Raw genomic sequence first — 27,500 nt, forward strand, 5'->3', positions numbered from 1 at the left:
ATTTGTAAATCGTTTATGGTCACACACGGGCATTAATACAATCATAAAGGCAAAACTTTATTGGCATAATTGTCGTTTACAATATTTGCTAAATATATGGCAAATAGGATATACAGAACGTTATTTAGGTTAAGCGATTCACAATAAACAAAAAAGTAGATAGCTCTAAATCACTTTATTATTAATAGGCTACTATTATTTTAATATCTGGTTAGGGCTATTTATTTTTAACACCTGACAATTATGCCAATAAAATTTTTGATTGTATTTCTCCCCGTGTGTGACGATAAATTAGCATGTTTTCATTTACAAATGAAACTACGTGAATGATGCATTCCTCAGTAAAACAGTTTAGTAATTATATAGTCTAGTCTATTAATTAGACGAAACAAAATAAAATATGTTCAATTCAACCTTTAAACTACATTCCAGTAAAATTCAGTCATATAGCATATGTCAAGCATTTACAGTATCATTTACATGAACGTTAAGTAAAGAGAGCAAAATTAAGGGTGGGGGAAACGAATATAAACGAAACTAAAAATATATACAATAATAACTGGCTAATAGTAATATTATTACTAATAGTAATAATAATGATAATGATAATAATATTAATACCAACACGGAAAAAAATACTATCAGTTAATATAAGGAATGTAGGCCTATTTCACTGTGTGACAATAAATTATTTCCAAATGAAACTACGTGAATAATTCACTCTTCAATGATTTGTATATTAATTGCAATTTGCAATTGTGTTAAGTGCACTTTTGGGAAAGGCACGTGAAACAATAACGAACGCTCACAAAATGAAAACGCTTTTAAGCACTAAAATTAATCGAAACGCAGCCCAGAATGTTATGTAAAGAGATCAAAATGAAGTTGAAAATAATGGATATAAACGAATAATACGGAAAAAAAGAGGATCAGTTAATGGACAAGACTGTGTGTGATGCATGAAATGTTTCTTGTAGGGCTTTTTAATTGGAAATACATGTAATATTTATTCATGATACACTTGTGAATGCTGTCTAAATCGCGCACAGACAGCATTGGCATATACAGCAACGCCTATATAATTATGTAATATTGTATTAATTTCTATAACAATTAATATAATAATTTCTTAACTCAAAATGAAATATTAATAAACCTATCTCTGATAATCCCGGGCTACTATGCTCACTCAGGTTTATTTATGCATTAAACTCGTGTTTATGCATTTTTATCAGTATTATCAGTATTATTTTATGTTTTTGATAACAGCAGATTCTGAACAACAACGTTAAAAAAGCTTATTTATTCAAGTGATCATTAATGTACATTTTATTTTCATTTTACAGTTTTGCCAATGCTTAGACATTTTTAAACAACTTTATACATCGTTACATTCCAGTATGTCCACCCTGATGTTTCACCACAGCCGGAAGAACTTTAAACAGTCTGTTTATGTACTTGTTGCATGCCACTGCTGTAAGTTCCTCAAACCAGAATTTATTTATGGCATCAATTAAGTCAGACTTTGTAGTTGGTTTTGCTACTTTTCGAATATAATCTTTCAGAGCATGCCACACCATTTCAATGGGATTCATGTCGGGGGATTCGGCGGGAGTCTTCACCCAGTTTACACCCTGTTCAGCAATGAGTCTGCCTGCAGCAGTGTGCTTCGGGTCATTGTCCTGGAAAAAACGGTGATGTGCTCCGAAGTTTTCCCTAATGTATGGGGCAGCAGTTTCTGTTACAATAGCATTTTCAAAGAAAGACCGGTCCATTATGCCTTCGAAGATTGCAATCGGTCCCGGACCCAGTCTGGATATTGCTCCCCAAACATGAACTTTTAGCGGGTGCTTTGGCTTTGGTTTAGACACGTGTCTCCCACTTCTACGAAATGACATGGTGGCAAAGCGGTCCAAAGCCACTGTTGTTTCATCAGTGAAAATTACATCGTGAAATGACTCCTTCTCAGCAATCCATTTTTGGGCTTGTTGGAGACGTAACTCTTTATTTTTGTCTCTGATCATGGGACAATGTTGAGTTTTCCCATACTTCCACCCAAGCTTTTGCCTTATCCTCCGAATGGATCGCTCGCTTATTTCCACTCCGCTGTCACGCCATAGCTGTTTTTTCACGGAACATGACACCAGTTCATCATTCTGATGAGTGATATTCTCTATGGATAGGACAATGTCTCTAAAATCAAGGGCAAAACAGAAAATAGTTAAACATTTGACAGTTTATGCATAACCACCACTTAGCATTAACCGGTATTTAGGCCAGTGTTTGTGTTCGCGTCATGCAGTGGGTAACTTACTCCGTTATTTTGCGAGGATTACGTTTGTGTGATGATCTTTCTTTGTAGTGTCTCCGGATAGTGCTCAATGTAGCGTGTACACCAATGGATTTCAGATGTCGGGATATTTCTTGAGTAGAACTTCCAGCAGACCTCATCACCCTGATGTCTTGGGAATGCAGCTTGCTGATTTTGGTCATTTTGAGATGACTTTACAGATGGATGGACTGTATATATTCGTACAGTGTGTCAGGGGTGTGGACACTAATGTTTTGTGATAAGAGGGTGTATCATAGGTGGAGCGTGTGAGGAAAGCTTTCCCCTTTTCCCTGGCATGCATTTGAATGCTGAATCCGCAATTAAACCGAATGCTACACAGTTGGACCCCCCCAAAAACAGTCTCAATAAAATGTTGATTACAAGGCAAAACAGGCAGCATTCACCCCCCATCCCCATTCGGCTATTCATAAACATTTCGCTCTTTATACTGCCGCTGATCGCCTCATTAACTGCTACTTTTAAAATAACTGAAAAAAACAAATAGTTCCCACTTCCCTTTGTGTCGAAATTGACACGGCTCATGGCTAGTGTTTGCATATTTCTTTCTATTGTGCAACCAGATTAGTGTTATATACTGTGCTGATAGTTCTGATCATTTTTATTTTTTTTTTATCGGACAATGCAACCTGAACTTTAAATTCAAAGTAGCCTAAAATAGCTGGATCTGCCAGTCTCAACTCCCGTTTACTCCACCGCCATCTAACAGCATTTTCACACCAGTGATACTAAATATTCTTGCAAACTGTCTAAACTTCAATATACAGTACATGAAGACACTAGAGGTTTTGCGATGTACACTGCATGAAAAAAGTGGTTTTCGTCATTTAACGACACTGTGAATTGTCGCAGAAGTTTCAGGTTAATGGCTGTTCACAGGAATGCGCAGTTAGCACAGATAATTGTAGGGAACTGCCAAAAATTGATGTGGAAGGCTTAGCACCTGACACCCCCCATGATTCATGTCACCTTGGCCTCGGTGTAGCTTTTATATGTAAATGATTACTGGAGCTATACAAATGCAAACCAGGGGAAGGGGGGTGGCTTGAGACTCACTGATCTAGAGCTGGCTAACTGTAGCCTTCTTTGACTCAACTACACATAACACCGCGACATGCAATAAAATTATATTTTTCATGTGAAACAGTTTTTTAAACAGATATCATTTAATATTTTTAAAGTGTATATTAACATTTGTGTGTACACATTTTGTTCTATATTTTGTTCTTGAACTATATTTTCTCTATTTTCATCTATCTATCTATCTATCTATCTATCTATCTATCTATCTATCTATCTATCTATCTATCTATCTATCTATCTATCTATCTATCTATATACGCGCACGCACGCACACAGATGAAAATATATAGAAAATATAGTTGTTGGTATATCGATATTTTCAAGACAAATATAACAACAACTACATTTTCTTTTCATTAATGAAAGCCAAGTCAGGCCAAGCAAATTACAGAACAAAATATATTTTTATTGTATACAATTTACAAATAGTAAAGCAAATGATCACTTAACAAATATTAGAACATTTTAGACCTCAACCACTGTACATAGTGGCATGACTATAGTCACTTTTTCTGTTGTTGTACTTAATTGCACCGTGGATGTATTTGACACACATCGTCCAGCAATGCGCTCAACAGGGAGAAATGATGCACTGTATTGTTATCGCCATTGCAAGCAGCGAATAAAATCTAAACAGTGACGTAAAAATGAAAGCAGCAAGCAAATTACAAGAAAGCAGAACGTCTTCATCTATATGTTTTGGATTCCGCGCTTTGATTCAGTTTTGATTCAGTGATGATGCAGTTAACAGTCCTCCTCAAATCCTCGTTTTTTTTCGTTAAGTAGTAATTTAAGTCTTTCTACATATTTATTTATCATGTCTGACAAAAAATAGTGGTTACATATTTTCCACTGAAAAAAATGTAACTGATCGAGCTTGATCCTTCATGTCCTAAAAATGTGTTTTGCACTCTCCGCACAAACGATTGGCACCTAATAGCACACATTTATATCTCTTAGTATTTAAATCTTTTGTTTTACATCTATGGATTTTATTTTAGCCAATTCGTGATTTGAGAAGGCAAATTGAAAAACAGAGTAGGTAAACTCACTGTCTGCCGCTTGGTCTTTAAGAAACAAAAAGCTTACGTTTAACGAACAAAAATGCTCCAAACTTTTTTTTTCTAAATTACCTTAATAAAAAAGAAACGAAATTATAAATACTTTGCCGTTACATACAGAATGAAATACAGACGTAAATACTGTCCAAATATCCCTCTTTGTGCAGGGTTTGGCTACAGAATGTTGTTCCTTGCGCCACCTGGTGGATATTGTATGAAGTGCAACCACGTTGTAAAAAAATCTAAAAAAGCCGCTGCGGCATGACGCGTGGCCTCGCGTGCCGAATTGCAGGCTGCCGCGTGAAAATAGACGCATTTTTAATGGCCAGATCTGTATGTAGAGAGACAGAGAGCTGGGTAACTTACTTACTGTAACTGTAATGACTGTAAGTTAATTCGTTACTAATTCCAAGTTACAAGACAAATTGTAGTTAGTTATTTAAACCATTAACAGTTACATTACACATTTTAGGTAATATAAGTTAGTCAGACTACTTTTACGTTACTTTTAGATTACTTTTGACCTAACTTGTTTATCACATTGATTTAAACAGGGTAATCTTGAAAAAAAGAATAAGAAAATAGATTGTATTTGTTGTTATTAACAACACTAAGTGCATTTAACACATGTTTGTGAAATAACTGCAGGGAGTTAAATAAAAAACTACTAATTAATTAAACCATAAAAATAATAAATTAAAGTAAATCATTTTAAAATCAATTAAAAATGCACAAAAATGATATATATTCTTTTTGTTTACCTGCATGTCTTGTGACCATAACCTCATCAGAGGACCAATGAACATGAAAATGTGATAATTATTAAAATATTCAATTTAAGTATGTTAATTAAATATATTAGTTAAAATGTGTGCATGATAATGTGTTTGAAAGACAAAAGCCTTTGTTGAAGGTGGTTAAAAATATCTACAGTGTGATCTTTCAAATAAAAATGAATGTGTTTATCAGTAGTTGATGCAATGTTGAAACACTTTATGCAAACCTGAAATGATTTTTGTAAATCAGTGGTCAAATGCTGTATCTCCACCTGACTAGTGACTGGTCTTTGTGTGAGTGTCCACAAAACTGGAAGACTTTTTTTTATGAATATAAGCAGTAGGCTGTTTTAGAAAAGAAATTTAAAAGATCAAAAAGAGGAATTAGGAAGTATATATCAGTTAGGAATAATTTAATGTCATTGTGTAAAAAAAAATTAAATTTAAATTAAAATAAAATCATATAATGCATAAAAAAAAGTAACTTTAGTCTGATTCGGAATATTTTAAAATATATATATTTTTTAATCTAAATACAGGTACTTAATTTTTGGATTCTGGTTATGTAATTCAGATGAAATAACATGTAATCAGTTACTACCCAGCTCTGCTTATATATATATTACTTATATTTGGTAATAATACTAGTGACCTCCTCCGAGCCTAGAATTATTACTAGAAGGAAATTTCAGACTTCATATTTGACTTTACATATATTTGTACATTTATCAGATTCCTGTCCATGTTTATTACCACAGTAATATGGTTTATCAAATTATCATTACACACTTAACATACAGGTATCTTTCAGTTTGCTAGAGGTAATAGTCTCTTTCTGATCTTCATTACAGAAAATGTATGCTTACCCCTTTTTTCGCCGCCAATCGGCAACATCGTGCCGGCTCCTCATGGCGCCATCGGAGGAGGCGAAGCGCCTTGAAAATATGGAGTCGGGAAGGGCCAAACCCAAGGAGCAGGTGCTGGCAGAGGCCCGTTCTTTTGTCAGCACAAACGGTGGAGACCCCAGTGACCAGTTTTTAGTACTGGCTCACTGCAAACTTCAGTTTGGGAAGTACCAGGGCCAGAGATTTAGATGGCTCCTGGAAAACTCTCTGGGGTACGCAGTGTATTTGGTGCTCAGCATTTCCAAGGAGACAGCGCAGACAACCCCCCTGTCCGAAAATAAACAGCTCTTCCTACAGTACACTTCTCATATCAGAGAGATGGCTGAAGAAGTGGAGAAGTATGAGAGGAAGCAGGAAATGCAAGCAGAAGCCCGAGCATCTGGAGACCAGGGCTGCTTGATGGTGGAGTTTGGTGACTTCCAGGGCCGGTCCATGAAGGAAGTTTATGAGGACCAAAGCAAGGAGGCCCAAGCCCTCATCAGGTACCTGGTTAAGGCCGATGCCAGGCCAAACACCAACATGGCCATTTTCAAGACATATGTCCTGAAAAGGCAGGCTTCTGCTGTGGGCACCAGTGTACGTCCTGCACGTCCACCTGCAACCTCCAGTGCCTCTGTACCTCCAGCCGCAGCCTCCAGTACCTCTGCACCTCCACCTGCAGCCATCCGAACTGGTGTACAGCGGACCGCCACTGTGAAAGCGCTGTTGGCGCATGGCAAACATTTGTCTCCTTCACAGCTGGCGAAAAAACTCGTGTCACCAGTTAAACACTGTGAGTAGGAGTGTGAATATTACGTTTTCCCTACAGAAATTGTACACGTATTCATTTATTGTTATGGCAAACCTGTCCACTTGCTGTTTCCAGATCCATTAGTGCAGTCTACTTTACCTTCTCCAGCAGCAGAAACTTTGGCCCGAAGACAGCTTTTCGCTACAGGTAAGTAAGCACCACCTTACATACACTTGTCTCTGTGTATTGTTCACAGTAATAGTTCTAACATTTGTGCTCCAGGCACTTCCGTTTCCACTGCTGAAGATGATGATGAGGAGCTGGTATTTGCTGCATCACAATGTGAAGCACAGCTGAATACAGGTGTGGCATATGACACCAATACAAATGCTATAAGAATGTTTTGTGAAAACACAATGTGAACCATTATTTAAAAAAACTAAAATCAACATTTGTAAATATTTTTTGTTTACAATACAGAATTATGTCACATCATGCCTCAAGCGGGATTTGAGTGCACTTCTTCAAAACGTTAAGGATGTCCAAAGGTGTCAGTGTATTTATTTGCGTTTCTAAACTTACCCGTTGTTAAACAATCACTAGATAACTTTCTCACACTGCTTGCTCTTCTCGCTCACTCACTCTTTAGCTCCCCCTGAGCAGACAGGATGGTGGAGAGTCATTGTTCTAATCTAATGATAAGGACGGTTTTTCCTTATTGTATATGTGTGCATGCTTCATGTCTGTGCGCACCATTACTGAATTCATCACACCTCATTTTCCTTACTCAATCACATCTGATCCTCATTCTCAAAGAACTTTACTAATTCCATTTTTCTTACATCAATAAAGTGTACACTGTGTTCTTTGCTTCTTAACACTAGTACCATTTTCTTCACTGTTATGCCTAAATATAAGCATAACGATTATTAACACTCCTCCAAAATTACTGCTTCGTAGGCTGCTTGTGGGCTGCTTTTCTGGCGTATTACTATCAAATCCAACGGTCATACTTATATTGTTTTTGTTACTGTTTACTCAGAGTCCTGTGCCGGTCCGTCTCCATTGGCGGAAACAGCAAAAACACCAGATCCTCCACATCATCAGCCACCAGCTGAGCTCCCAGGCCACTGGAAAGATCATCTTCCACATTTCCAGCATGAGTGGATCCGGAACACACTATTTAAGGCCAACCCACGAACCGGCAAGCCAGAACTAGTGTCCCAGCTGAAGCTTTGGTGGTATCCTCCTCAGCCCCCTTTAATTAACAGTCAGCCACCCGCCTCACCAGACCTCTTCTTCTGTCGGCCCCTTTTCTTGTGGATGCCGCTGAAGATGTGGTTATTTCCTCTTGTCTGTGTTCGCCCAGACTGTGGTAAGCACAGGCTAACAGCAGCAGGACTTTACCGCACCGTGCGCAAGGTTTTGGACATCGACGGGTGGTATGACCTTGCCACTGAGTATCTGGAGTGCAAAGGCTGCAAAAAGAAGTATCCTGCCTGGTCCGAGGACATCTTAGGGCAGCTGGATATGGGCCACCGCAGTCAGTTTCCAGCTTTGCTGACATACAGGTAATTCATAATGACAATCATTCATTATTAGGCTCTTTTATCTTGTGTGTTTTTTTCTACAACCAAAGCATTTGCATGATTATATTGTTGTTTCCTTAGATACTCATGTGACAACCGGGTGCTGAGGATGATGAGGGAGAGGACACTGGGCAACAGTGTGACTCAGCTGTACAAGAAGCTGACGGAACAGCACAGTGAGGCATGGACACAGCGTGTTCTGCAGTACCTGACTGCCTGCGAACCGTTCACAAGGTCCTCCCTTGTGCAGCCTCCTGTATTTGCTGAGCCTCCCCTTTTACCTGCCCTGCCTAAGCCTAAGTGGCTCTTAGCCGTGTACGCCAGGGATGTTCTGTGGCGACTGCATGAGGTCAAAGCCAAAATAACATCCGTCTTTGGCTCTGTTCTCAAGATGGACTCCACTAAAAAGGTATTACAGTCCTGTTTATATCCAGAAATTTGCCAGATATGGATATATGTGCATACACAATGAATACAGTTTTGTCACCCTTTTATTTTTCCCAATAGGTCACAAAGAAACTCGCAGGTGCTGCTTCAGGTACAGCTGCCTGGTGCACAAATGTGGGGAATGAACACGGCCAAGTCCTCGTCTCTGTGCTTACAGCCGCCGAGGGACATGGACTGGACCACATGGCAGCTGGCCTGATGAAGCGCTACCGGGACGCAGGAGAGGCAGCCCCAAAAGTGATGTACGTGGACAGAGATTGCTGCAGTCAGCATGGCCAGTGTCAGGTGAAGATGATGTTCTCGGAGTGGGTCGAGCTTGAAGTGCGCCTCGACATCTGGCATTTCATGCGGCGATTTGCTGCAGGTGTCACGACAGAGGCTCATCCACTCTACGGGATCTTCATGGCCCGTCTGTCCACGTGCATCTTTCAGTGGGATCCAGAGGATGTGGCTGCACTTCGCAGTGCAAAGGAGGGTGAGCTGGCGGCAAAGAAGACTGGCCACATCTCAGAAAGGGCGGTCAGTGCTCGCATTACCCGGAGAGAGTTGGCACTGCACTGCCGGAGGAGGACCAGGGGGGTGGAGGAGACCACCAGATTGATCGGGTCACTGATTGATCTGTTCGACAGTGCGGACGGGAAGGACACTCTGGGAGTTCCTCTGCTGAATCACGAACGGATCCAGCAGATATGGAAGGAACAGCGGAAGCACGTTCCGTGTATCCAAGACCCAGAGAACTTTCCGCTGTACATGAAGAAGGGGACACTGAAGAAGGGCGGTGTGGAGCTGTGCTGCTACAGGTGTGCCCGTGGCTCTACCTCCTTGGAGTCTTTCCACCTCCACCTAAACCGTTTTATTCCAGGTATTACATACATACGGATTACAATTTTTTTTGTCAAAAATATAAGCACTATAACTGCTTCCATTACTTTAAAGTAATGTCACATGAATAAATGTCACAATCTACAGTAATACTACAGTTCTTTTCTGATGTCATAAGCATTAACAAAGCTGTATTGCCTGACAAGTCACTAGTAACTATAATTTTTAATGTAATTTAAATTGCGATTACTCACATTCAAAAGTTGTTTATATAATATATGTGTAATATATGTATTTATTATGTATAAATAAAAACACACACATACAGTATATATTTTGAAAATAATTACATGTATATATTTATTATTCATATAATTTATATTATATATAAATATATTTAATATATATATACATATATTTTTCTTAAATATATACATGCATGTGTTGTGTAATTGTATTGTAATTATGTAACTCTATTACATGTAACCAGTTACCTCATAGCACCTCATGTGAAGTACAAAACTTTTTTGTTTATTTAATTTTTAGGAACCAGTGCCAGTGATGCGCATTTTCAAGCGTATCTCCTTGAGGGCTTGATGCGTTGGAATGATGACCGGATGGAAGACGCCATAAAAGGAGCATCCTCCATCCGGACATATGGCTGTGCCATGAGGGAGGCTGTGGACCGGCTTAGCCAAGCTGTCTTCGGGAAGCCCTGGGATGAGCGCTATCGCCCTCCTGGAGCATATACAGGCAAGAATTCATTCATTCATGTTTTTTTTTTATAGATCATTTGAATTATTTTTGCAAAACAAAAAAATTCATAGATGAACAGGGAGATCACATTCATATATTGTACTATTTTATCTATTTAGCCTTTAATGTATTAGACAAAATGTTAAGAACACTTTCTTTTTTCCCATTTTATTCTTGTAGGTGAATTGCTGGGAATGGAGTACCTTTACAGCCAGACTGGCAAAACACTGACTCCAGTGCTCCAGAACCCAGAGGAGGAAGACAGGCTGGTGGAGGCAGTTGATGACCAGGACCTGCAAGATGAGGGGTTTGACGAAGAGATCACGGAGGACATCACAGTTCCAGTGCTGTATGAGGATGACCCCTGCCGTGATCTTAAAAACAGCCCCTCATCTTTGCCTCTGCCTCAGTCCCCGGCATCACCGGCTGAGCCGTCCACATCATCTGGCGGAGAAGGACATCATCTTGCCCCTGCCCCTTCAGTGCTGTCACAGCCATCCGACACTGGAAGTAGTCTCTCCAACGAGGCTCAGGTAAAACACTTTATTTCAGGTAAAAAAGGGCTTTATTTAATTTCAATACCATTTTATTTCACTTATATTAATATTAATCTGCATTTACTAGGGAGCAGTCATTGGACCCGATGGCATCGCTGGGTGGGACAAGGTCCAGGACCTGGCTGGTTACCTAGTGGGTCTTCGTGAGGCTCCTTACCTCACTGACCTGCAGGTGACAGAGGTCATCCAGCTGTGGACAGCTCTCCCTGACTCTGACAAACAGCGGGTCAACTATCAGCCTCGACATCAGCCTCAGCTGACACATGGGCGCTTTAAAGCACCGAAGCGGACCGGAGTCACACCGGGTGTGGAGAGTGTTAAACGGTGTCTGATTGGACATCCTGGGGGTCCAGCACAGTGGCCCAACACCAGTCGCTTGGTTGAGGCAATTTGTATCAAGCTGTGTGCTTTACACAAGTCGCCGACCAAGAAGGCTGGAGTTTGCACCCCCAGGTGGTCTAAAATCCTCACCGATTACCACCACATCCGAGAGCTGGTGCTTAACTGTCGAAGGCTGATGGATGAAACCATGATCCAGCTGTTTGAGCTAAACCAGAAGACACTCATTCAGTGGTAAGCAAGGGACATTATTTGCTTCAAATTAAATGAATACTTCTTAAAACATATTTATAATACAAGTAATTTATTGTCAGGTTTCAGCGGCGGCAGAAGAATCAGGAAATGAGTGTCCTCGCTCAGGGACTGACTTCACCTGACCCAATTGCTGTGGCCGATACGCAGCTTCCTCTGCCGAGGGAAAAATTGGATGAAGCACCATCGACATCAGGGCCAAAACATCCATTTATCCTTCAGCCAAATCGGGAAGGACAGGCTCCGATCCTGCGACCAGGTCGACGGCCCGCTGCTACCACCACCACACAGTGCCCCATTGCACCTGCCCCCACAGCATCAGGAGTTGTGCAGCCCATTTCAGCACCTGGGTCATTGTTAGGCACACTAGTCCTTAACCCGGACATGACTGTGTCAGTGGTGATCCCCTCTTCTGGTGCTTCAACATCGAGTGCAGGCCCAGCTCCACCTGCTCCTGCGTCTGATGCTCCTGTGTCCCGTTACACCCAGAGGAACAGGCGCCGACGGGCCCTGGAGGAGGAAAGCGGCGTCCACAAGAGAAAGTATGTGCGAGGGGTTACTTTTAACAAATGCAGCAAATGTGGGCAGCCCAAAACTAAAGAGTTCGGCCATAGTCGATATGGCAATGCCACATTTTGCCCGAGTGCCTCAAATGGAAAGTCTTTCGATGACTGGTTGGCAGAACAGCGCCAGCTACATAAACCTCCTCAATAAAGACAATTTTTTCTGTATATATTTTGTTTACATGTGCCCACTCTTTCATACTGTTCGGTATCCTCCTCAATAAATAATTTATTTTCTGTATATATTTTGTATTGTACACGGGCCCACTCTTTCACATTATCCGGTATCTTCCTTAATAAATATATTTTACTGTATATATTTTATTTATATTACATGGGCCCATTCTTTCATATTTTCTGGTATGTTCCTCAATAAATAATATCGTTCCTGTATATATTTTGTTTTATTACATGGGCCCACTCCTTCATATTGTCCTGTATACCCCTCAGTAAATATAATAAATGTCTTTTTTTTTGTATTTATATATATTACACGGGCCCACTTTTTCATATTGTCCTGTATACCCCTCGATACTGTATCCTCCTCAATAAATTATATCTTTTCTGTATATATTATGTGTATGTATATTATGTTCATTTAAATTAAACATTTTACATTTGAACATTTAAAGTGTCTTTTGATCAGATAAATTAAATCTGATAAATGATATCCATCAAATCATGTCCCACATATACAAAAAAATAATAATAACCTTTGAGAAAACATTTTATTCATTAATTTAAACATACACAAGTAATATACCTTTTAAAAATATTATTAACATAATTAACATAAAACATAAAATCAACTACTTAACATATCAACATTTTAATTCGTTTTATTTAACCATAAACATATATCATATACATTTATGTTTATACATATTTACCAAAAAATTATTTTCACAAAATAATAAATATCAACATATTGATATGTCTAGGGCGCGATTTGTGGAAAAAGCAGGTGAGGATGGGGGCGTGTTTTAAGACGACGGAAACTGTCAACGTGACGATTCGCTCCAATCGGATCGCGTATTTAACCATAAACATAAACATGTAATATGCCTTTTAAAAATAACATACACAAATTAATAAATATCAATCAATATAATGTTATGTCTAGGGCGAGATTTGTAAAAAATAAAATAAAAACAAAAACAAGGTGGGATGGGGCGTGTTTTTAATACGACGTAAAGTGTCAACGTATTCACTGTTTGGAATCAGTCCAACCGGATCAAGTTTCGCGATTCGCGAATCATTTGATTCAGAACGGGACTTCGACTCAGTCGCGCAGACCGCGGGTTCGAATCCAGCCCGCCGAGGCTGACGTGTTTCACATGTAACTAAAACTCATCCATACCGCATAAGAATATAGCCCGAATATTGTTGCAGGGGAAACTTGTCGGCACACTTGCGTTTTCGCGTCTTTTTCGCTTGCGAGGGGGGGCTCAAAGATTGGGCTCCTTCTTATGCTAAGCGAGCACTCTACCATTTGAGCTAATTCCCCTGGCCACAGCAGAATCTTCTCCCTGTTAGGTCCACCACCATTATTGAATCCATTCAAAGGCCCACTTTCATTCCTTTGCCTTTGACCTTGTCTCGAGGTGTGTCATTTCTTCCATTGCAGTTAATTTTTTCTTTCTTTTGTTGTTGCTATTTGTCTTCTTTGCTTTTGGTTATTATGATCGCCGCCAACTTGTTTGTTTTTAGACTCATTTCTTCTAATGCTTGCTTGTTTCATTCAGTGTTTTTAATGTTGTTTTTTGGGCTTTCTTGTTGTTGTTGCTTTATTACAAACGATCCACTTGGCTTTCACAAGATTGTGATCCTGTATCAGAAGTGACTGTTGCGGTCAAGTAAGTCTGCACCCCTGAGGACCGTAACAGGGTGAGTAGAGCAGGGCAGAAACAAGTTTCTCAGAAATCGAGGTGCTTTTTGCCACAAGCGCAGACTTCCGGATGCTCCCTGCATTCAAAGCCACGTGAAGAGCGTCGCTCGAGGGCAGGCGGCGGTGCGCCAGCTGCGTGAGCGTGGCTCGTTGGTCTAGGGGTATGATTCTCGCTTTGGGTGCGAGAGGTCCCGGGTTCAAATCCCGGACGAGCCCGTGGTCAGGCTTGGTCCTGAAGCTTTTCTGCCTGCTAAGGGGCCCACGAGCAGTCAGCAAATTTTGGGGAAATTGGGCAGACGTCTGTCCGGAGCCAGGCCGGTTAGCTCAGTTGGTTAGAGCGTGGTGCTAATAACGCCAAGGTCGCGGGTTCGATCCCCGTACGGGCCAACGTCTTTTGTTCTCTGTTAGCTCGTCTCTGCTCTTCTCTCAAAGCGACGGGTGGTGTCACGTAAACCCCTGCAGACCAAACCCTAGGGGGATGTGGCTGAAATAGCTCATTTGGGAGAGCGTTAGACTGAAGATCTAAAGGTCCCTGGTTCAATCCCGGGTTTCGGCAGATGCAGCTTTCTTTTGTCTTTTGGTCGAGGGTGGCCAGTGACCAAAACTCACTGGGATACAACCCCTCGCTCTGACTGGTTCCCCCTAGCCGCAACACTATCTACCTCCAGGTCAGCTGTCAAAGAGGCGCTCGTGGTTCCATGGTGTAACGGTTAGCACTCTGGACTTTGAATCCAGCGATCCGAGTTCAAATCTCGGTGGAACCTACGTGCCTTCTTGCGGCAGATAAAAACAAAAAAGGCTCAACTTTATTTTTGTTGCTGGTGAGCCGTAAGCGACTTCTTCTTTGCTTTCCTCTGAGCAGCGGCCTCTCTCGTCAAGGTTCCATGGTGTAATGATTAGCACTCTGGACTCTGAATCCAGCGATCCGAGTTCAAATCTCGGTGGGACCTGCTTTTGCCACGAATGTGCGCAGGGCCTGTTCTGAGAAATCCTTTTGACAGCAGTGGGCCCCATAGGCTCACGCAACTGCGAGGGTACGTTTCGCACCGCAAAAAGCGCAGTCTGTCTCCTTGGGGACGTGCTCGTAAAAGGTCAGGAGCCCTTTGGAGAATGCGGGCATCGATCCCGCTACCTCTCGCATGCTAAGCGAGCGCTCTACCATTTGAGCTAATTCCCCTGGCCGCAGAAGGCAGAATCTTCTCCCTGTTAGGTCCACCACCATTATTGAATCCATTCAAAGGCCCACTTTCATTCCTTTGCCTTTGACCTTGTCTCGAGGTGTGTCATTTCTTCCATTGCAGTTAATTTTTTCTTTCTTTTGTTGTTGCTATTTGTCTTCTTTGCTTTTGGTTATTATGATCGCCGCCAACTTGTTTGTTTTTAGACTCATTTCTTCTAATGCTTGCTTGTTTCATTCAGTGTTTTTAATGTTGTTTTTTGGGCTTTCTTGTTGTTGTTGCTTTATTACAAACGATCCACTTGGCTTTCACAAGATTGTGATCCTGTATCAGAAGTGACTGTTGCGGTCAAGTAAGTCTGCACCCCTGAGGACCGTAACAGGGTGAGTAGAGCAGGGCAGAAACAAGTTTCTCAGAAATCGAGGTGCTTTTTGCCACAAGCGCAGACTTCCGGATGCTCCCTGCATTCAAAGCCACGTGAAGAGCGTCGCTCGAGGGCAGGCGGCGGTGCGCCAGCTGCGTGAGCGTGGCTCGTTGGTCTAGGGGTATGATTCTCGCTTTGGGTGCGAGAGGTCCCGGGTTCAAATCCCGGACGAGCCCGTGGTCAGGCTTGGTCCTGAAGCTTTTCTGCCTGCTAAGGGGCCCACGAGCAGTCAGCAAATTTTGGGGAAATTGGGCAGACGTCTGGCCGGAGCCAGGCCGGTTAGCTCAGTTGGTTAGAGCGTGGTGCTAATAACGCCAAGGTCGCGGGTTCGATCCCCGTACGGGCCAACGTCTTTTGTTCTCTGTTAGCTCGTCTCTGCTCTTCTCTCAAAGCGACGGGTGGTGTCACGTAAACCCCTGCAGACCAAACCCTACGGGGATGTGGCCGAAATAGCTCAGTTGGGAGAGCGTTAGACTGAAGATCTAAAGGTCCCTGGTTCAATCCCGGGTTTCGGCAGATGCAGCTTTCTTTTGTCTTTTGGTCGAGGGTGGCCAGTGACCAAAACTCACTGGGATACAACCCCTCGCTCTGACTGGTTCCCCCTAGCCGCAACACTATCTACCTCCAGGTCAGCTGTCAAAGAGGCGCTCGTGGTTCCATGGTGTAACGGTTAGCACTCTGGACTTTGAATCCAGCGATCCGAGTTCAAATCTCGGTGGAACCTACGTGCCTTCTTGCGGCAGATAAAAACAAAAAAGGCTCAACTTTATTTTTGTTGCTGGTGAGCCGTAAGCGACTTCTTCTTTGCTTTCCTCTGAGCAGCGGCCTCTCTCGTCAAGGTTCCATGGTGTAATGGTTAGCACTCTGGACTCTGAATCCAGCGATCCGAGTTCAAATCTCGGTGGGACCTGCTTTTGCCACGAATGTGCGCAGGGCCCGTTCTGAGAAATCCTTTTGACAGCAGTGGGACCCAAAGGCTCACGCAACTGCGAGGGTACGTTTTGCACCGCAAAAAGCGCAGTCTGTCTCCTTGGGGACGTGCGCGTAAAAGGGCAGGAGCCCTTTGGAGAATGCGGGCATCGATCCCGCTACCTCTCGCATGCTAAGCGAGCACTCTACCATTTGAGCTAATTCCCCTGGCCACAGCAGAATCTTCTCCCTGTTAGGTCCACCACCATTATTGAATCCATTCAAAGGCCCACTTTCATTCCTTTGCCTTTGACCTTGTCTCGAGGTGTGTCATTTCTTCCATTGCAGTTAATTTTTTCTTTCTTTTGTTGTTGCTATTTGTCTTCTTTGCTTTTGGTTATTATGATCGCCGCCAACTTGTTTGTTTTTAGACTCATTTCTTCTAATGCTTGCTTGTTTCATTCAGTGTTTTTAATGTTGTTTTTTGGGCTTTCTTGTTGTTGTTGCTTTATTACAAACGATCCACTTGGCTTTCACAAGATTGTGATCCTGTATCAGAAGTGACTGTTGCGGTCAAGTAAGTCTGCACCCCTGAGGACCGTAACAGGGTGAGTAGAGCAGGGCAGAAACAAGTTTCTCAGAAATCGAGGTGCTTTTTGCCACAAGCGCAGACTTCCGGATGCTCCCTGCATTCAAAGCCACGTGAAGAGCGTCGCTCGAGGGCAGGCGGCGGTGCGCCAGCTGCGTGAGCGTGGCTCGTTGGTCTAGGGGTATGATTCTCGCTTTGGGTGCGAGAGGTCCCGAGTTCAAATCCCGGACGAGCCCGTGTTCAGGCTTGGTCCTGAAGCTTTTCTGCCTGCTAAGGGGCCCACGAGCAGTCAGCAAATTTTGGGGAAATTGGGCAGACGTCTGTCCGGAGCCAGGCCGGTTAGCTCAGTTGGTTAGAGCGTGGTGCTAATAACGCCAAGGTCGCGGGTTCGATCCCCGTACGGGCCAACGTCTTTTGTTCTCTGTTAGCTCGTCTCTGCTCTTCTCTCAAAGCGACGGGTGGTGTCACGTAAACCCCTGCAGACCAAACCCTAGGGGGATGTGGCCGAAATAGCTCAGTTGGGAGAGCGTTAGACTGAAGATCTAAAGGTCCCTGGTTCAATCCCGGGTTTCGGCAGATGCAGCTTTCTTTTGTCTTTTGGTCGAGGGTGGCCAGTGACCAAAACTCACTGGGATACAACCCCTCGCTCTGACTGGTTCCCCCTAGCCGCAACACTATCTACCTCCAGGTCAGCTGTCAAAGAGGCGCTCGTGGTTCCATGGTGTAACGGTTAGCACTCTGGACTTTGAATCCAGCGATCCGAGTTCAAATCTCGGTGGAACCTACGTGCCTTCTTGCGGCAGATAAAAACAAAAAAGGCTCAACTTTATTTTTGTTGCTGGTGAGCCGTAAGCGACTTCTTCTTTGCTTTCCTCTGAGCAGCGGCCTCTCTCGTCAAGGTTCCATGGTGTAATGGTTAGCACTCTGGACTCTGAATCCAGCGATCCGAGTTAAAATCTCGGTGGGACCTGCTTTTGCCACGAATGTGCGCAGGGCCCGTTCTGAGAAATCCTTTTGACAGCAGTGGGCCCCAAAGGCTCACGCAACTGCGAGGGTACGTTTCGCACCGCAAAAAGCGCAGTCTGTCTCCTTGGGGACGTGCTCGTAAAAGGTCAGGAGCCCTTTGGAGAATGCGGGCATCGATCCCGCTACCTCTCGCATGCTAAGCGAGCGCTCTACCATTTGAGCTAATTCCCCTGGCCGCAGAAGGCAGAATCTTCTCCCTGTTAGGTCCACCACCATTATTGAATCCATTCAAAGGCCCACTTTCATTCCTTTGCCTTTGACCTTGTCTCGAGGTGTGTCATTTCTTCCATTGCAGTTAATTTTTTCTTTCTTTTGTTGTTGCTATTTGTCTTCTTTGCTTTTGGTTATTATGATCGCCGCCAACTTGTTTGTTTTTAGACTCATTTCTTCTAATGCTTGCTTGTTTCATTCAGTGTTTTTAATGTTGTTTTTTGGGCTTTCTTGTTGTTGTTGCTTTATTACAAACGATCCACTTGGCTTTCACAAGATTGTGATCCTGTATCAGAAGTGACTGTTGCGGTCAAGTAAGTCTGCACCCCTGAGGACCGTAACAGGGTGAGTAGAGCAGGGCAGAAACAAGTTTCTCAGAAATCGAGGTGCTTTTTGCCACAAGCGCAGACTTCCGGATGCTCCCTGCATTCAAAGCCACGTGAAGAGCGTCGCTCGAGGGCAGGCGGCGGTGCGCCAGCTGCGTGAGCGTGGCTCGTTGGTCTAGGGGTATGATTCTCGCTTTGGGTGCGAGAGGTCCCGGGTTCAAAATCCCGGACGAGCCCGTGGTCAGGCTTGGTCCTGAAGCTTTTCTGCCTGCTAAGGGGCCCACGAGCAGTCAGTAAATTTTGGGGAAATTGGGCAGACGTCTGGCCTGAGCCAGGCCGGTTAGCTCAGTTGGTTAGAGCGTGGTGCTAATAATGCCAAGGTCGCGGGTTCGATCCCCGTACGGGCCAACGTCTTTTGTTCTCTGTTAGCTCGTCTCTGCTCTTCTCTCAAAGCGACGGGTGGTGTCACGTAAACCCCTGCAGACCAAACCCTAGGGGGATGTGGCCGAAATAGCTCAGTTGGGAGAGCGTTAGACTGAAGATCTAAAGGTCCCTGGTTCAATCCCGGGTTTCGGCAGATGCAGCTTTCTTTTGTCTTTTGGTCGAGGGTGGCCAGTGACCAAAACTCACTGGGATACAACCCCTCGCTCTGACTGGTTCCCCCTAGCCGCAACACTATCTACCTCCAGGTCAGCTGTCAAAGAGGCGCTCGTGGTTCCATGGTGTAACGGTTAGCACTCTGGACTTTGAATCCAGCGATCCGAGTTCAAATCTCGGTGGAACCTACGTGCCTTCTTGCGGCAGATAAAAACAAAAAAGGCTCAACTTTATTTTTGTTGCTGGTGAGCCGTAAGCGACTTCTTCTTTGCTTTCCTCTGAGTAGCGGCCTCTCTCGTCAAGGTTCCATGGTGTAATGGTTAGCACTCTGGACTCTGAATCCAGCGATCCGAGTTCAAATCTCGGTGGGACCTGCTTTTGCCACGAATGTGCGCAGGGCCCGTTCTGAGAAATCCTTTTGACAGCAGTGGGACCCAAAGGCTCACGCAACTGCGAGGGTACGTTTCGCACCGCAAAAAGCGCAGTCTGTCTCCTTGGGGACGTGCGCGTAAAAGGGCAGGAGCCCTTTGGAGAATGCGGGCATCGATCCCGCTACCTCTCGCATGCTAAGCGAGCACTCTACCATTTGAGCTAATTCCCCTGGCCACAGCAGAATCTTCTCCCTGTTAGGTCCACCACCATTATTGAATCCATTCAAAGGCCCACTTTCATTCCTTTGCCTTTGACCTTGTCTCGAGGTGTGTCATTTCTTCCATTGCAGTTAATTTTTTCTTTCTTTTGTTGTTGCTATTTGTCTTCTTTGCTTTTGGTTATTATGATCGCCGCCAACTTGTTTGTTTTTAGACTCATTTCTTCTAATGCTTGCTTGTTTCATTCAGTGTTTTTAATGTTGTTTTTTGGGCTTTCTTGTTGTTGTTGCTTTATTACAAACGATCCACTTGGCTTTCACAAGATTGTGATCCTGTATCAGAAGTGACTGTTGCGGTCAAGTAAGTCTGCACCCCTGAGGACCGTAACAGGGTGAGTAGAGCAGGGCAGAAACAAGTTTCTCAGAAATCGAGGTGCTTTTTGCCACAAGCGCAGACTTCCGGATGCTCCCTGCATTCAAAGCCACGTGAAGAGCGTCGCTCGAGGGCAGGCGGCGGTGCGCCAGCTGCGTGAGCGTGGCTCGTTGGTCTAGGGGTATGATTCTCGCTTTGGGTGCGAGAGGTCCCGAGTTCAAATCCCGGACGAGCCCGTGTTCAGGCTTGGTCCTGAAGCTTTTCTGCCTGCTAAGGGGCCCACGAGCAGTCAGCAAATTTTGGGGAAATTGGGCAGACGTCTGTCCGGAGCCAGGCCGGTTAGCTCAGTTGGTTAGAGCGTGGTGCTAATAACGCCAAGGTCGCGGGTTCGATCCCCGTACGGGCCAACGTCTTTTGTTCTCTGTTAGCTCGTCTCTGCTCTTCTCTCAAAGCGACGGGTGGTGTCACGTAAACCCCTGCAGACCAAACCCTAGGGGGATGTGGCCGAAATAGCTCAGTTGGGAGAGCGTTAGACTGAAGATCTAAAGGTCCCTGGTTCAATCCCGGGTTTCGGCAGATGCAGCTTTCTTTTGTCTTTTGGTCGAGGGTGGCCAGTGACCAAAACTCACTGGGATACAACCCCTCGCTCTGACTGGTTCCCCCTAGCCGCAACACTATCTACCTCCAGGTCAGCTGTCAAAGAGGCGCTCGTGGTTCCATGGTGTAACGGTTAGCACTCTGGACTTTGAATCCAGCGATCCGAGTTCAAATCTCGGTGGAACCTACGTGCCTTCTTGCGGCAGATAAAAACAAAAAAGGCTCAACTTTATTTTTGTTGCTGGTGAGCCGTAAGCGACTTCTTCTTTGCTTTCCTCTGAGCAGCGGCCTCTCTCGTCAAGGTTCCATGGTGTAATGGTTAGCACTCTGGACTCTGAATCCAGCGATCCGAGTTAAAATCTCGGTGGGACCTGCTTTTGCCACGAATGTGCGCAGGGCCCGTTCTGAGAAATCCTTTTGACAGCAGTGGGCCCCAAAGGCTCACGCAACTGCGAGGGTACGTTTCGCACCGCAAAAAGCGCAGTCTGTCTCCTTGGGGACGTGCTCGTAAAAGGTCAGGAGCCCTTTGGAGAATGCGGGCATCGATCCCGCTACCTCTCGCATGCTAAGCGAGCGCTCTACCATTTGAGCTAATTCCCCTGGCCGCAGAAGGCAGAATCTTCTCCCTGTTAGGTCCACCACCATTATTGAATCCATTCAAAGGCCCACTTTCATTCCTTTGCCTTTGACCTTGTCTCGAGGTGTGTCATTTCTTCCATTGCAGTTAATTTTTTCTTTCTTTTGTTGTTGCTATTTGTCTTCTTTGCTTTTGGTTATTATGATCGCCGCCAACTTGTTTGTTTTTAGACTCATTTCTTCTAATGCTTGCTTGTTTCATTCAGTGTTTTTAATGTTGTTTTTTGGGCTTTCTTGTTGTTGTTGCTTTATTACAAACGATCCACTTGGCTTTCACAAGATTGTGATCCTGTATCAGAAGTGACTGTTGCGGTCAAGTAAGTCTGCACCCCTGAGGACCGTAACAGGGTGAGTAGAGCAGGGCAGAAACAAGTTTCTCAGAAATCGAGGTGCTTTTTGCCACAAGCGCAGACTTCCGGATGCTCCCTGCATTCAAAGCCACGTGAAGAGCGTCGCTCGAGGGCAGGCGGCGGTGCGCCAGCTGCGTGAGTGTGGCTCGTTGGTCTAGGGGTATGATTCTCGCTTTTGTTGCGAGAGGTCCCGGGTTCAAATCCCGGACGAGCCCGTGGTCAGGCTTGGTCCTGAAGCTTTTCTGCCTGCTAAGGGGCCCACGAGCAGTCAGCAAATTTTGGGGAAATTGGGCAGACGTCTGGCCGGAGCCAGGCCGGTTAGCTCAGTTGGTTAGAGCGTGGTGCTAATAACGCCAAGGTCGCGGGTTCGATCCCCGTACGGGCCAACGTCTTTTGTTCTCTGTTAGCTCGTCTCTGCTCTTCTCTCAAAGCGACGGGTGGTGTCACGTAAACCCCTGCAGACCAAACCCTAGGGGGATGTGGCCGAAATAGCTCAGTTGGGAGAGCGTTAGACTGAAGATCTAAAGGTCCCTGGTTCAATCCCGGGTTTCGGCAGATGCAGCTTTCTTTTGTCTTTTGGTCGAGGGTGGCCAGTGACCAAAACTCACTGGGATACAACCCCTCGCTCTGACTGGTTCCCCCTAGCCGCAACACTATCTACCTCCAGGTCAGCTGTCAAAGAGGCGCTCGTGGTTCCATGGTGTAACGGTTAGCACTCTGGACTTTGAATCCAGCGATCCGAGTTCAAATCTCGGTGGAACCTACGTGCCTTCTTGCGGCAGATAAAAACAAAAAAGGCTCAACTTTATTTTTGTTGCTGGTGAGCCGTAAGCGACTTCTTCTTTGCTTTCCTCTGAGCAGCGGCCTCTCTCGTCAAGGTTCCATGGTGTAATGGTTAGCACTCTGGACTCTGAATCCAGCGATCCGAGTTCAAATCTCGGTGGGACCTGCTTTTGCCACGAATGTGCGCAGGGCCCGTTCTGAGAAATCCTTTTGACAGCAGTGGGACCCAAAGGCTCACGCAACTGCGAGGGTACGTTTCGCACCGCAAAAAGCGCAGTCTGTCTCCTTGGGGACGTGCGCGTAAAAGGGCAGGAGCCCTTTGGAGAATGCGGGCATCGATCCCGCTACCTCTCGCATGCTAAGCGAGCACTCTACCATTTGAGCTAATTCCCCTGGCCACAGCAGAATCTTCTCCCTGTTAGGTCCACCACCATTATTGAATCCATTCAAAGGCCCACTTTCATTCCTTTGCCTTTGACCTTGTCTCGAGGTGTGTCATTTCTTCCATTGCAGTTAATTTTTTCTTTCTTTTGTTGTTGCTATTTGTCTTCTTTGCTTTTGGTTATTATGATCGCCGCCAACTTGTTTGTTTTTAGACTCATTTCTTCTAATGCTTGCTTGTTTCATTCAGTGTTTTTAATGTTGTTTTTTGGGCTTTCTTGTTGTTGTTGCTTTATTACAAACGATCCACTTGGCTTTCACAAGATTGTGATCCTGTATCAGAAGTGACTGTTGCGGTCAAGTAAGTCTGCACCCCTGAGGACCGTAACAGGGTGAGTAGAGCAGGGCAGAAACAAGTTTCTCAGAAATCGAGGTGCTTTTTGCCACAAGCGCAGACTTCCGGATGCTCCCTGCATTCAAAGCCACGTGAAGAGCGTCGCTCGAGGGCAGGCGGCGGTGCGCCAGCTGCGTGAGCGTGGCTCGTTGGTCTAGGGGTATGATTCTCGCTTTGGGTGCGAGAGGTCCCGAGTTCAAATCCCGGACGAGCCCGTGTTCAGGCTTGGTCCTGAAGCTTTTCTGCCTGCTAAGGGGCCCACGAGCAGTCAGCAAATTTTGGAGAAATTGGGCAGACGTCTGTCCGGAGCCAGGCCGGTTAGCTCAGTTGGTTAGAGCGTGGTGCTAATAACGCCAAGGTCGCGGGTTCGATCCCCGTACGGGCCAACGTCTTTTGTTCTCTGTTAGCTCGTCTCTGCTCTTCTCTCAAAGCGACGGGTGGTGTCACGTAAACCCCTGCAGACCAAACCCTAGGGGGATGTGGCCGAAATAGCTCAGTTGGGAGAGCGTTAGACTGAAGATCTAAAGGTCCCTGGTTCAATCCCGGGTTTCGGCAGATGCAGCTTTCTTTTGTCTTTTGGTCGAGGGTGGCCAGTGACCAAAACTCACTGGGATACAACCCCTCGCTCTGACTGGTTCCCCCTAGCCGCAACACTATCTACCTCCAGGTCAGCTGTCAAAGAGGCGCTCGTGGTTCCATGGTGTAACGGTTAGCACTCTGGACTTTGAATCCAGCGATCCGAGTTCAAATCTCGGTGGAACCTACGTGCCTTCTTGCGGCAGATAAAAACAAAAAAGGCTCAACTTTATTTTTGTTGCTGGTGAGCCGTAAGCGACTTCTTCTTTGCTTTCCTCTGAGCAGCGGCCTCTCTCGTCAAGGTTCCATGGTGTAATGATTAGCACTCTGGACTCTGAATCCAGCGATCAGAGTTCAAATCTCGGTGGGACCTGCTTTTGCCACGAATGTGCGCAGGGCCCGTTCTGAGAAATCCTTTTGACAGCAGTGGGCCCCAAAGGCTCACGCAACTGCGAGGGTACGTTTCGCACCGCAAAAAGCGCAGTCTGTCTCCTTGGGGACGTGCTCGTAAAAGGTCAGGAGCCCTTTGGAGAATGCGGGCATCGATCCCGCTACCTCTCGCATGCTAAGCGAGCGCTCTACCATTTGAGCTAATTCCCTTGGCCGCAGAAGGCAGAATCTTCTCCCTGTTAGGTCCACCACCATTATTGAATCCATTCAAAGGCCCACTTTCATTCCTTTGCCTTTGACCTTGTCTCGAGGTGTGTCATTTCTTCCATTGCAGTTAATTTTTTCTTTCTTTTGTTGTTGCTATTTGTCTTCTTTGCTTTTGGTTATTATGATCGCCGCCAACTTGTTTGTTTTTAGACTCATTTCTTCTAATGCTTGCTTGTTTCATTCAGTGTTTTTAATGTTGTTTTTTGGGCTTTCTTGTTGTTGTTGCTTTATTACAAACGATCCACTTGGCTTTCACAAGATTGTGATCCTGTATCAGAAGTGACTGTTGCGGTCAAGTAAGTCTGCACCCCTGAGGACGGTAACAGGGTGAGTAGAGCAGGGCAGAAACACGTTTCTCAGAAATCGAGGTGCTTTTTGCCACAAGCGCAGACTTCCGGATGCTCCCTGCATTCAAAGCCACGTGAAGAGCGTCGCTCGAGGGCAGGCGGCGGTGCGCCAGCTGCGTGAGCGTGGCTCGTTGGTCTAGGGGTATGATTCTCGCTTTGGGTGCGAGAGGTCCCGGGTTCAAAATCCCGGACGAGCCCGTGGTCAGGCTTGGTCCTGAAGCTTTTCTGCCTGCTAAGGGGCCCACGAGCAGTCAGTAAATTTTGGGGAAATTGGGCAGACGTCTGGCCGGAGCCAGGCCGGTTAGCTCAGTTGGTTAGAGCGTGGTGCTAATAACGCCAAGGTCGCGGGTTCGATCCCCGTACGGGCCAACGTCTTTTGTTCTCTGTTAGCTCGTCTCTGCTCTTCTCTCAAAGCGACGGGTGGTGTCACGTAAACCCCTGCAGACCAAACCCTAGGGGGATGTGGCCGAAATAGCTCAGTTGGGAGAGCGTTAGACTGAAGATCTAAAGGTCCCTGGTTCAATCCCGGGTTTCGGCAGATGCAGCTTTCTTTTGTCTTTTGGTCGAGGGTGGCCAGTGACCAAAACTCACTGGGATACAACCCCTCGCTCTGACTGGTTCCCCCTAGCCGCAACACTATCTACCTCCAGGTCAGCTGTCAAAGAGGCGCTCGTGGTTCCATGGTGTAACGGTTAGCACTCTGGACTTTGAATCCAGCGATCCGAGTTCAAATCTCGGTGGAACCTACGTGCCTTCTTGCGGCAGATAAAAACAAAAAAGGCTCAACTTTATTTTTGTTGCTGGTGAGCCGTAAGCGACTTCTTCTTTGCTTTCCTCTGAGCAGCGGCCTCTCTCGTCAAGGTTCCATGGTGTAATGATTAGCACTCTGGACTCTGAATCCAGCGATCCGAGTTCAAATCTCGGTGGGACCTGCTTTTGCCACGAATGTGCGCAGGGCCCGTTCTGAGAAATCCTTTTGACAGCAGTGGGCCCCAAAGGCTCACGCAACTGCGAGGGTACGTTTCGCACCGCAAAAAGCGCAGTCTGTCTCCTTGGGGACGTGCTCGTAAAAGGTCAGGAGCCCTTTGGAGAATGCGGGCATCGATCCCGCTACCTCTCGCATGCTAAGCGAGCGCTCTACCATTTGAGCTAATTCCCCTGGCCGCAGAAGGCAGAATCTTCTCCCTGTTAGGTCCACCACCATTATTGAATCCATTCAAAGGCCCACTTTCATTCCTTTGCCTTTGACCTTGTCTCGAGGTGTGTCATTTCTTCCATTGCAGTTAATTTTTTCTTTCTTTTGTTGTTGCTATTTGTCTTCTTTGCTTTTGGTTATTATGATCGCCGCCAACTTGTTTGTTTTTAGACTCATTTCTTCTAATGCTTGCTTGTTTCATTCAGTGTTTTTAATGTTGTTTTTTGGGCTTTCTTGTTGTTGTTGCTTTATTACAAACGATCCACTTGGCTTTCACAAGATTGTGATCCTGTATCAGAAGTGACTGTTGCGGTCAAGTAAGTCTGCACCCCTGAGGACCGTAACAGGGTGAGTAGAGCAGGGCAGAAACAAGTTTCTCAGAAATCGAGGTGCTTTTTGCCACAAGCGCAGACTTCCGGATGCTCCCTGCATTCAAAGCCACGTGAAGAGCGTCGCTCGAGGGCAGGCGGCGGTGCGCCAGCTGCGTGAGCGTGGCTCGTTGGTCTAGGGGTATGATTCTCGCTTTGGGTGCGAGAGGTCCCGGGTTCAAATCCCGGACGAGCCCGTGGTCAGGCTTGGTCCTGAAGCTTTTCTGCCTGCTAAGGGGCCCACGAGCAGTCAGCAAATTTTGGGGAAATTGGGCAGACGTCTGGCCGGAGCCAGGCCGGTTAGCTCAGTTGGTTAGAGCGTGGTGCTAATAACGCCAAGGTCGCGGGTTCGATCCCCGTACGGGCCAACGTCTTTTGTTCTCTGTTAGCTCGTCTCTGCTCTTCTCTCAAAGCGACGGGTGGTGTCACGTAAACCCCTGCAGACCAAACCCTAGGGGGATGTGGCCGAAATAGCTCAGTTGGGAGAGCGTTAGACTGAAGATCTAAAGGTCCCTGGTTCAATCCCGGGTTTCGGCAGATGCAGCTTTCTTTTGTCTTTTGGTCGAGGGTGGCCAGTGACCAAAACTCACTGGGATACAACCCCTCGCTCTGACTGGTTCCCCCTAGCCGCAACACTATCTACCTCCAGGTCAGCTGTCAAAGAGGCGCTCGTGGTTCCATGGTGTAACGGTTAGCACTCTGGACTTTGAATCCAGCGATCCGAGTTCAAATCTCGGTGGAACCTACGTGCCTTCTTGCGGCAGATAAAAACAAAAAAGGCTCAACTTTATTTTTGTTGCTGGTGAGCCGTAAGCGACTTCTTCTTTGCTTTCCTCTGAGCAGTGGCCTCTCTCGTCAAGGTTCCATGGTGTAATGG

The 27,500-nt window shown here is 45.4% G+C and overlaps 52 non-coding genes across 52 annotated transcripts in view; 45 read left to right on the forward strand and 7 right to left on the reverse strand.

Annotated features, from left to right (window-relative positions):
- Nucleotides 1-14,262: 14,262 nt before the first annotated feature.
- trnap-ugg (transfer RNA proline (anticodon UGG)) lies at nucleotides 14,263-14,334 on the forward strand. Its single transcript has one exon. It is a non-coding gene; the product is annotated as a tRNA-Pro (tRNA).
- Nucleotides 14,335-14,431: 97 nt separating this feature from the next.
- On the forward strand, nucleotides 14,432-14,505 carry trnai-aau (transfer RNA isoleucine (anticodon AAU)). Its single transcript has one exon. It is a non-coding gene; the product is annotated as a tRNA-Ile (tRNA).
- A 96-nt stretch (nucleotides 14,506-14,601) lies between these two features.
- On the forward strand, nucleotides 14,602-14,674 carry trnaf-gaa (transfer RNA phenylalanine (anticodon GAA)). Its single transcript has one exon. It is a non-coding gene; the product is annotated as a tRNA-Phe (tRNA).
- Nucleotides 14,675-14,810: 136 nt separating this feature from the next.
- On the forward strand, nucleotides 14,811-14,882 carry trnaq-uug (transfer RNA glutamine (anticodon UUG)). The gene has a single exon. It is a non-coding gene; the product is annotated as a tRNA-Gln (tRNA).
- Nucleotides 14,883-14,996: 114 nt separating this feature from the next.
- Nucleotides 14,997-15,068, forward strand: trnaq-cug (transfer RNA glutamine (anticodon CUG)). The gene has a single exon. It is a non-coding gene; the product is annotated as a tRNA-Gln (tRNA).
- A 154-nt stretch (nucleotides 15,069-15,222) lies between these two features.
- On the reverse strand, nucleotides 15,223-15,295 carry trnaa-agc (transfer RNA alanine (anticodon AGC)). The gene has a single exon. It is a non-coding gene; the product is annotated as a tRNA-Ala (tRNA).
- A 529-nt stretch (nucleotides 15,296-15,824) lies between these two features.
- On the forward strand, nucleotides 15,825-15,896 carry trnap-ugg (transfer RNA proline (anticodon UGG)). Its single transcript has one exon. It is a non-coding gene; the product is annotated as a tRNA-Pro (tRNA).
- A 97-nt stretch (nucleotides 15,897-15,993) lies between these two features.
- trnai-aau (transfer RNA isoleucine (anticodon AAU)) lies at nucleotides 15,994-16,067 on the forward strand. The gene has a single exon. It is a non-coding gene; the product is annotated as a tRNA-Ile (tRNA).
- Nucleotides 16,068-16,163: 96 nt separating this feature from the next.
- On the forward strand, nucleotides 16,164-16,236 carry trnaf-gaa (transfer RNA phenylalanine (anticodon GAA)). Its single transcript has one exon. It is a non-coding gene; the product is annotated as a tRNA-Phe (tRNA).
- Nucleotides 16,237-16,372: 136 nt separating this feature from the next.
- trnaq-uug (transfer RNA glutamine (anticodon UUG)) lies at nucleotides 16,373-16,444 on the forward strand. The gene has a single exon. It is a non-coding gene; the product is annotated as a tRNA-Gln (tRNA).
- Nucleotides 16,445-16,558: 114 nt separating this feature from the next.
- On the forward strand, nucleotides 16,559-16,630 carry trnaq-cug (transfer RNA glutamine (anticodon CUG)). The gene has a single exon. It is a non-coding gene; the product is annotated as a tRNA-Gln (tRNA).
- A 154-nt stretch (nucleotides 16,631-16,784) lies between these two features.
- On the reverse strand, nucleotides 16,785-16,857 carry trnaa-agc (transfer RNA alanine (anticodon AGC)). The gene has a single exon. It is a non-coding gene; the product is annotated as a tRNA-Ala (tRNA).
- A 525-nt stretch (nucleotides 16,858-17,382) lies between these two features.
- trnap-ugg (transfer RNA proline (anticodon UGG)) lies at nucleotides 17,383-17,454 on the forward strand. The gene has a single exon. It is a non-coding gene; the product is annotated as a tRNA-Pro (tRNA).
- A 97-nt stretch (nucleotides 17,455-17,551) lies between these two features.
- Nucleotides 17,552-17,625, forward strand: trnai-aau (transfer RNA isoleucine (anticodon AAU)). The gene has a single exon. It is a non-coding gene; the product is annotated as a tRNA-Ile (tRNA).
- Nucleotides 17,626-17,721: 96 nt separating this feature from the next.
- Nucleotides 17,722-17,794, forward strand: trnaf-gaa (transfer RNA phenylalanine (anticodon GAA)). Its single transcript has one exon. It is a non-coding gene; the product is annotated as a tRNA-Phe (tRNA).
- Nucleotides 17,795-17,930: 136 nt separating this feature from the next.
- Nucleotides 17,931-18,002, forward strand: trnaq-uug (transfer RNA glutamine (anticodon UUG)). Its single transcript has one exon. It is a non-coding gene; the product is annotated as a tRNA-Gln (tRNA).
- A 114-nt stretch (nucleotides 18,003-18,116) lies between these two features.
- On the forward strand, nucleotides 18,117-18,188 carry trnaq-cug (transfer RNA glutamine (anticodon CUG)). Its single transcript has one exon. It is a non-coding gene; the product is annotated as a tRNA-Gln (tRNA).
- Nucleotides 18,189-18,342: 154 nt separating this feature from the next.
- Nucleotides 18,343-18,415, reverse strand: trnaa-agc (transfer RNA alanine (anticodon AGC)). Its single transcript has one exon. It is a non-coding gene; the product is annotated as a tRNA-Ala (tRNA).
- A 529-nt stretch (nucleotides 18,416-18,944) lies between these two features.
- Nucleotides 18,945-19,017, forward strand: trnap-ugg (transfer RNA proline (anticodon UGG)). The gene has a single exon. It is a non-coding gene; the product is annotated as a tRNA-Pro (tRNA).
- Nucleotides 19,018-19,114: 97 nt separating this feature from the next.
- On the forward strand, nucleotides 19,115-19,188 carry trnai-aau (transfer RNA isoleucine (anticodon AAU)). Its single transcript has one exon. It is a non-coding gene; the product is annotated as a tRNA-Ile (tRNA).
- Nucleotides 19,189-19,284: 96 nt separating this feature from the next.
- trnaf-gaa (transfer RNA phenylalanine (anticodon GAA)) lies at nucleotides 19,285-19,357 on the forward strand. Its single transcript has one exon. It is a non-coding gene; the product is annotated as a tRNA-Phe (tRNA).
- A 136-nt stretch (nucleotides 19,358-19,493) lies between these two features.
- On the forward strand, nucleotides 19,494-19,565 carry trnaq-uug (transfer RNA glutamine (anticodon UUG)). Its single transcript has one exon. It is a non-coding gene; the product is annotated as a tRNA-Gln (tRNA).
- Nucleotides 19,566-19,679: 114 nt separating this feature from the next.
- trnaq-cug (transfer RNA glutamine (anticodon CUG)) lies at nucleotides 19,680-19,751 on the forward strand. Its single transcript has one exon. It is a non-coding gene; the product is annotated as a tRNA-Gln (tRNA).
- A 154-nt stretch (nucleotides 19,752-19,905) lies between these two features.
- Nucleotides 19,906-19,978, reverse strand: trnaa-agc (transfer RNA alanine (anticodon AGC)). The gene has a single exon. It is a non-coding gene; the product is annotated as a tRNA-Ala (tRNA).
- A 525-nt stretch (nucleotides 19,979-20,503) lies between these two features.
- trnap-ugg (transfer RNA proline (anticodon UGG)) lies at nucleotides 20,504-20,575 on the forward strand. The gene has a single exon. It is a non-coding gene; the product is annotated as a tRNA-Pro (tRNA).
- Nucleotides 20,576-20,672: 97 nt separating this feature from the next.
- On the forward strand, nucleotides 20,673-20,746 carry trnai-aau (transfer RNA isoleucine (anticodon AAU)). The gene has a single exon. It is a non-coding gene; the product is annotated as a tRNA-Ile (tRNA).
- A 96-nt stretch (nucleotides 20,747-20,842) lies between these two features.
- On the forward strand, nucleotides 20,843-20,915 carry trnaf-gaa (transfer RNA phenylalanine (anticodon GAA)). Its single transcript has one exon. It is a non-coding gene; the product is annotated as a tRNA-Phe (tRNA).
- Nucleotides 20,916-21,051: 136 nt separating this feature from the next.
- Nucleotides 21,052-21,123, forward strand: trnaq-uug (transfer RNA glutamine (anticodon UUG)). The gene has a single exon. It is a non-coding gene; the product is annotated as a tRNA-Gln (tRNA).
- A 114-nt stretch (nucleotides 21,124-21,237) lies between these two features.
- trnaq-cug (transfer RNA glutamine (anticodon CUG)) lies at nucleotides 21,238-21,309 on the forward strand. The gene has a single exon. It is a non-coding gene; the product is annotated as a tRNA-Gln (tRNA).
- Nucleotides 21,310-21,463: 154 nt separating this feature from the next.
- On the reverse strand, nucleotides 21,464-21,536 carry trnaa-agc (transfer RNA alanine (anticodon AGC)). Its single transcript has one exon. It is a non-coding gene; the product is annotated as a tRNA-Ala (tRNA).
- A 529-nt stretch (nucleotides 21,537-22,065) lies between these two features.
- On the forward strand, nucleotides 22,066-22,137 carry trnaq-uug (transfer RNA glutamine (anticodon UUG)). The gene has a single exon. It is a non-coding gene; the product is annotated as a tRNA-Gln (tRNA).
- A 97-nt stretch (nucleotides 22,138-22,234) lies between these two features.
- On the forward strand, nucleotides 22,235-22,308 carry trnai-aau (transfer RNA isoleucine (anticodon AAU)). Its single transcript has one exon. It is a non-coding gene; the product is annotated as a tRNA-Ile (tRNA).
- Nucleotides 22,309-22,404: 96 nt separating this feature from the next.
- On the forward strand, nucleotides 22,405-22,477 carry trnaf-gaa (transfer RNA phenylalanine (anticodon GAA)). Its single transcript has one exon. It is a non-coding gene; the product is annotated as a tRNA-Phe (tRNA).
- Nucleotides 22,478-22,613: 136 nt separating this feature from the next.
- On the forward strand, nucleotides 22,614-22,685 carry trnaq-uug (transfer RNA glutamine (anticodon UUG)). The gene has a single exon. It is a non-coding gene; the product is annotated as a tRNA-Gln (tRNA).
- Nucleotides 22,686-22,799: 114 nt separating this feature from the next.
- On the forward strand, nucleotides 22,800-22,871 carry trnaq-cug (transfer RNA glutamine (anticodon CUG)). Its single transcript has one exon. It is a non-coding gene; the product is annotated as a tRNA-Gln (tRNA).
- Nucleotides 22,872-23,025: 154 nt separating this feature from the next.
- Nucleotides 23,026-23,098, reverse strand: trnaa-agc (transfer RNA alanine (anticodon AGC)). Its single transcript has one exon. It is a non-coding gene; the product is annotated as a tRNA-Ala (tRNA).
- A 525-nt stretch (nucleotides 23,099-23,623) lies between these two features.
- On the forward strand, nucleotides 23,624-23,695 carry trnap-ugg (transfer RNA proline (anticodon UGG)). Its single transcript has one exon. It is a non-coding gene; the product is annotated as a tRNA-Pro (tRNA).
- Nucleotides 23,696-23,792: 97 nt separating this feature from the next.
- trnai-aau (transfer RNA isoleucine (anticodon AAU)) lies at nucleotides 23,793-23,866 on the forward strand. Its single transcript has one exon. It is a non-coding gene; the product is annotated as a tRNA-Ile (tRNA).
- Nucleotides 23,867-23,962: 96 nt separating this feature from the next.
- On the forward strand, nucleotides 23,963-24,035 carry trnaf-gaa (transfer RNA phenylalanine (anticodon GAA)). Its single transcript has one exon. It is a non-coding gene; the product is annotated as a tRNA-Phe (tRNA).
- Nucleotides 24,036-24,171: 136 nt separating this feature from the next.
- On the forward strand, nucleotides 24,172-24,243 carry trnaq-uug (transfer RNA glutamine (anticodon UUG)). The gene has a single exon. It is a non-coding gene; the product is annotated as a tRNA-Gln (tRNA).
- Nucleotides 24,244-24,357: 114 nt separating this feature from the next.
- Nucleotides 24,358-24,429, forward strand: trnaq-cug (transfer RNA glutamine (anticodon CUG)). The gene has a single exon. It is a non-coding gene; the product is annotated as a tRNA-Gln (tRNA).
- Nucleotides 24,430-25,185: 756 nt separating this feature from the next.
- trnap-ugg (transfer RNA proline (anticodon UGG)) lies at nucleotides 25,186-25,258 on the forward strand. The gene has a single exon. It is a non-coding gene; the product is annotated as a tRNA-Pro (tRNA).
- A 97-nt stretch (nucleotides 25,259-25,355) lies between these two features.
- On the forward strand, nucleotides 25,356-25,429 carry trnai-aau (transfer RNA isoleucine (anticodon AAU)). The gene has a single exon. It is a non-coding gene; the product is annotated as a tRNA-Ile (tRNA).
- A 96-nt stretch (nucleotides 25,430-25,525) lies between these two features.
- trnaf-gaa (transfer RNA phenylalanine (anticodon GAA)) lies at nucleotides 25,526-25,598 on the forward strand. Its single transcript has one exon. It is a non-coding gene; the product is annotated as a tRNA-Phe (tRNA).
- A 136-nt stretch (nucleotides 25,599-25,734) lies between these two features.
- trnaq-uug (transfer RNA glutamine (anticodon UUG)) lies at nucleotides 25,735-25,806 on the forward strand. Its single transcript has one exon. It is a non-coding gene; the product is annotated as a tRNA-Gln (tRNA).
- A 114-nt stretch (nucleotides 25,807-25,920) lies between these two features.
- On the forward strand, nucleotides 25,921-25,992 carry trnaq-cug (transfer RNA glutamine (anticodon CUG)). Its single transcript has one exon. It is a non-coding gene; the product is annotated as a tRNA-Gln (tRNA).
- A 154-nt stretch (nucleotides 25,993-26,146) lies between these two features.
- trnaa-agc (transfer RNA alanine (anticodon AGC)) lies at nucleotides 26,147-26,219 on the reverse strand. Its single transcript has one exon. It is a non-coding gene; the product is annotated as a tRNA-Ala (tRNA).
- Nucleotides 26,220-26,748: 529 nt separating this feature from the next.
- On the forward strand, nucleotides 26,749-26,820 carry trnap-ugg (transfer RNA proline (anticodon UGG)). Its single transcript has one exon. It is a non-coding gene; the product is annotated as a tRNA-Pro (tRNA).
- A 97-nt stretch (nucleotides 26,821-26,917) lies between these two features.
- trnai-aau (transfer RNA isoleucine (anticodon AAU)) lies at nucleotides 26,918-26,991 on the forward strand. The gene has a single exon. It is a non-coding gene; the product is annotated as a tRNA-Ile (tRNA).
- Nucleotides 26,992-27,087: 96 nt separating this feature from the next.
- Nucleotides 27,088-27,160, forward strand: trnaf-gaa (transfer RNA phenylalanine (anticodon GAA)). Its single transcript has one exon. It is a non-coding gene; the product is annotated as a tRNA-Phe (tRNA).
- Nucleotides 27,161-27,296: 136 nt separating this feature from the next.
- trnaq-uug (transfer RNA glutamine (anticodon UUG)) lies at nucleotides 27,297-27,368 on the forward strand. The gene has a single exon. It is a non-coding gene; the product is annotated as a tRNA-Gln (tRNA).
- A 114-nt stretch (nucleotides 27,369-27,482) lies between these two features.
- trnaq-cug (transfer RNA glutamine (anticodon CUG)) overlaps nucleotides 27,483-27,500 on the forward strand; it is a 72-nt gene continuing 54 nt past the window's right edge. Inside the window, exon 1 of the tRNA in view lies at nucleotides 27,483-27,500. This exon is cut by the window's right edge and continues 54 nt beyond it. This is a non-coding gene — a tRNA (tRNA-Gln).

The sequence above is a fragment of the Garra rufa genome, unplaced genomic scaffold, assembly GCF_049309525.1.
Source record: "Garra rufa unplaced genomic scaffold, GarRuf1.0 hap1_unplaced_003, whole genome shotgun sequence".
NCBI lineage: Eukaryota > Metazoa > Chordata > Actinopteri > Cypriniformes > Cyprinidae > Garra > Garra rufa.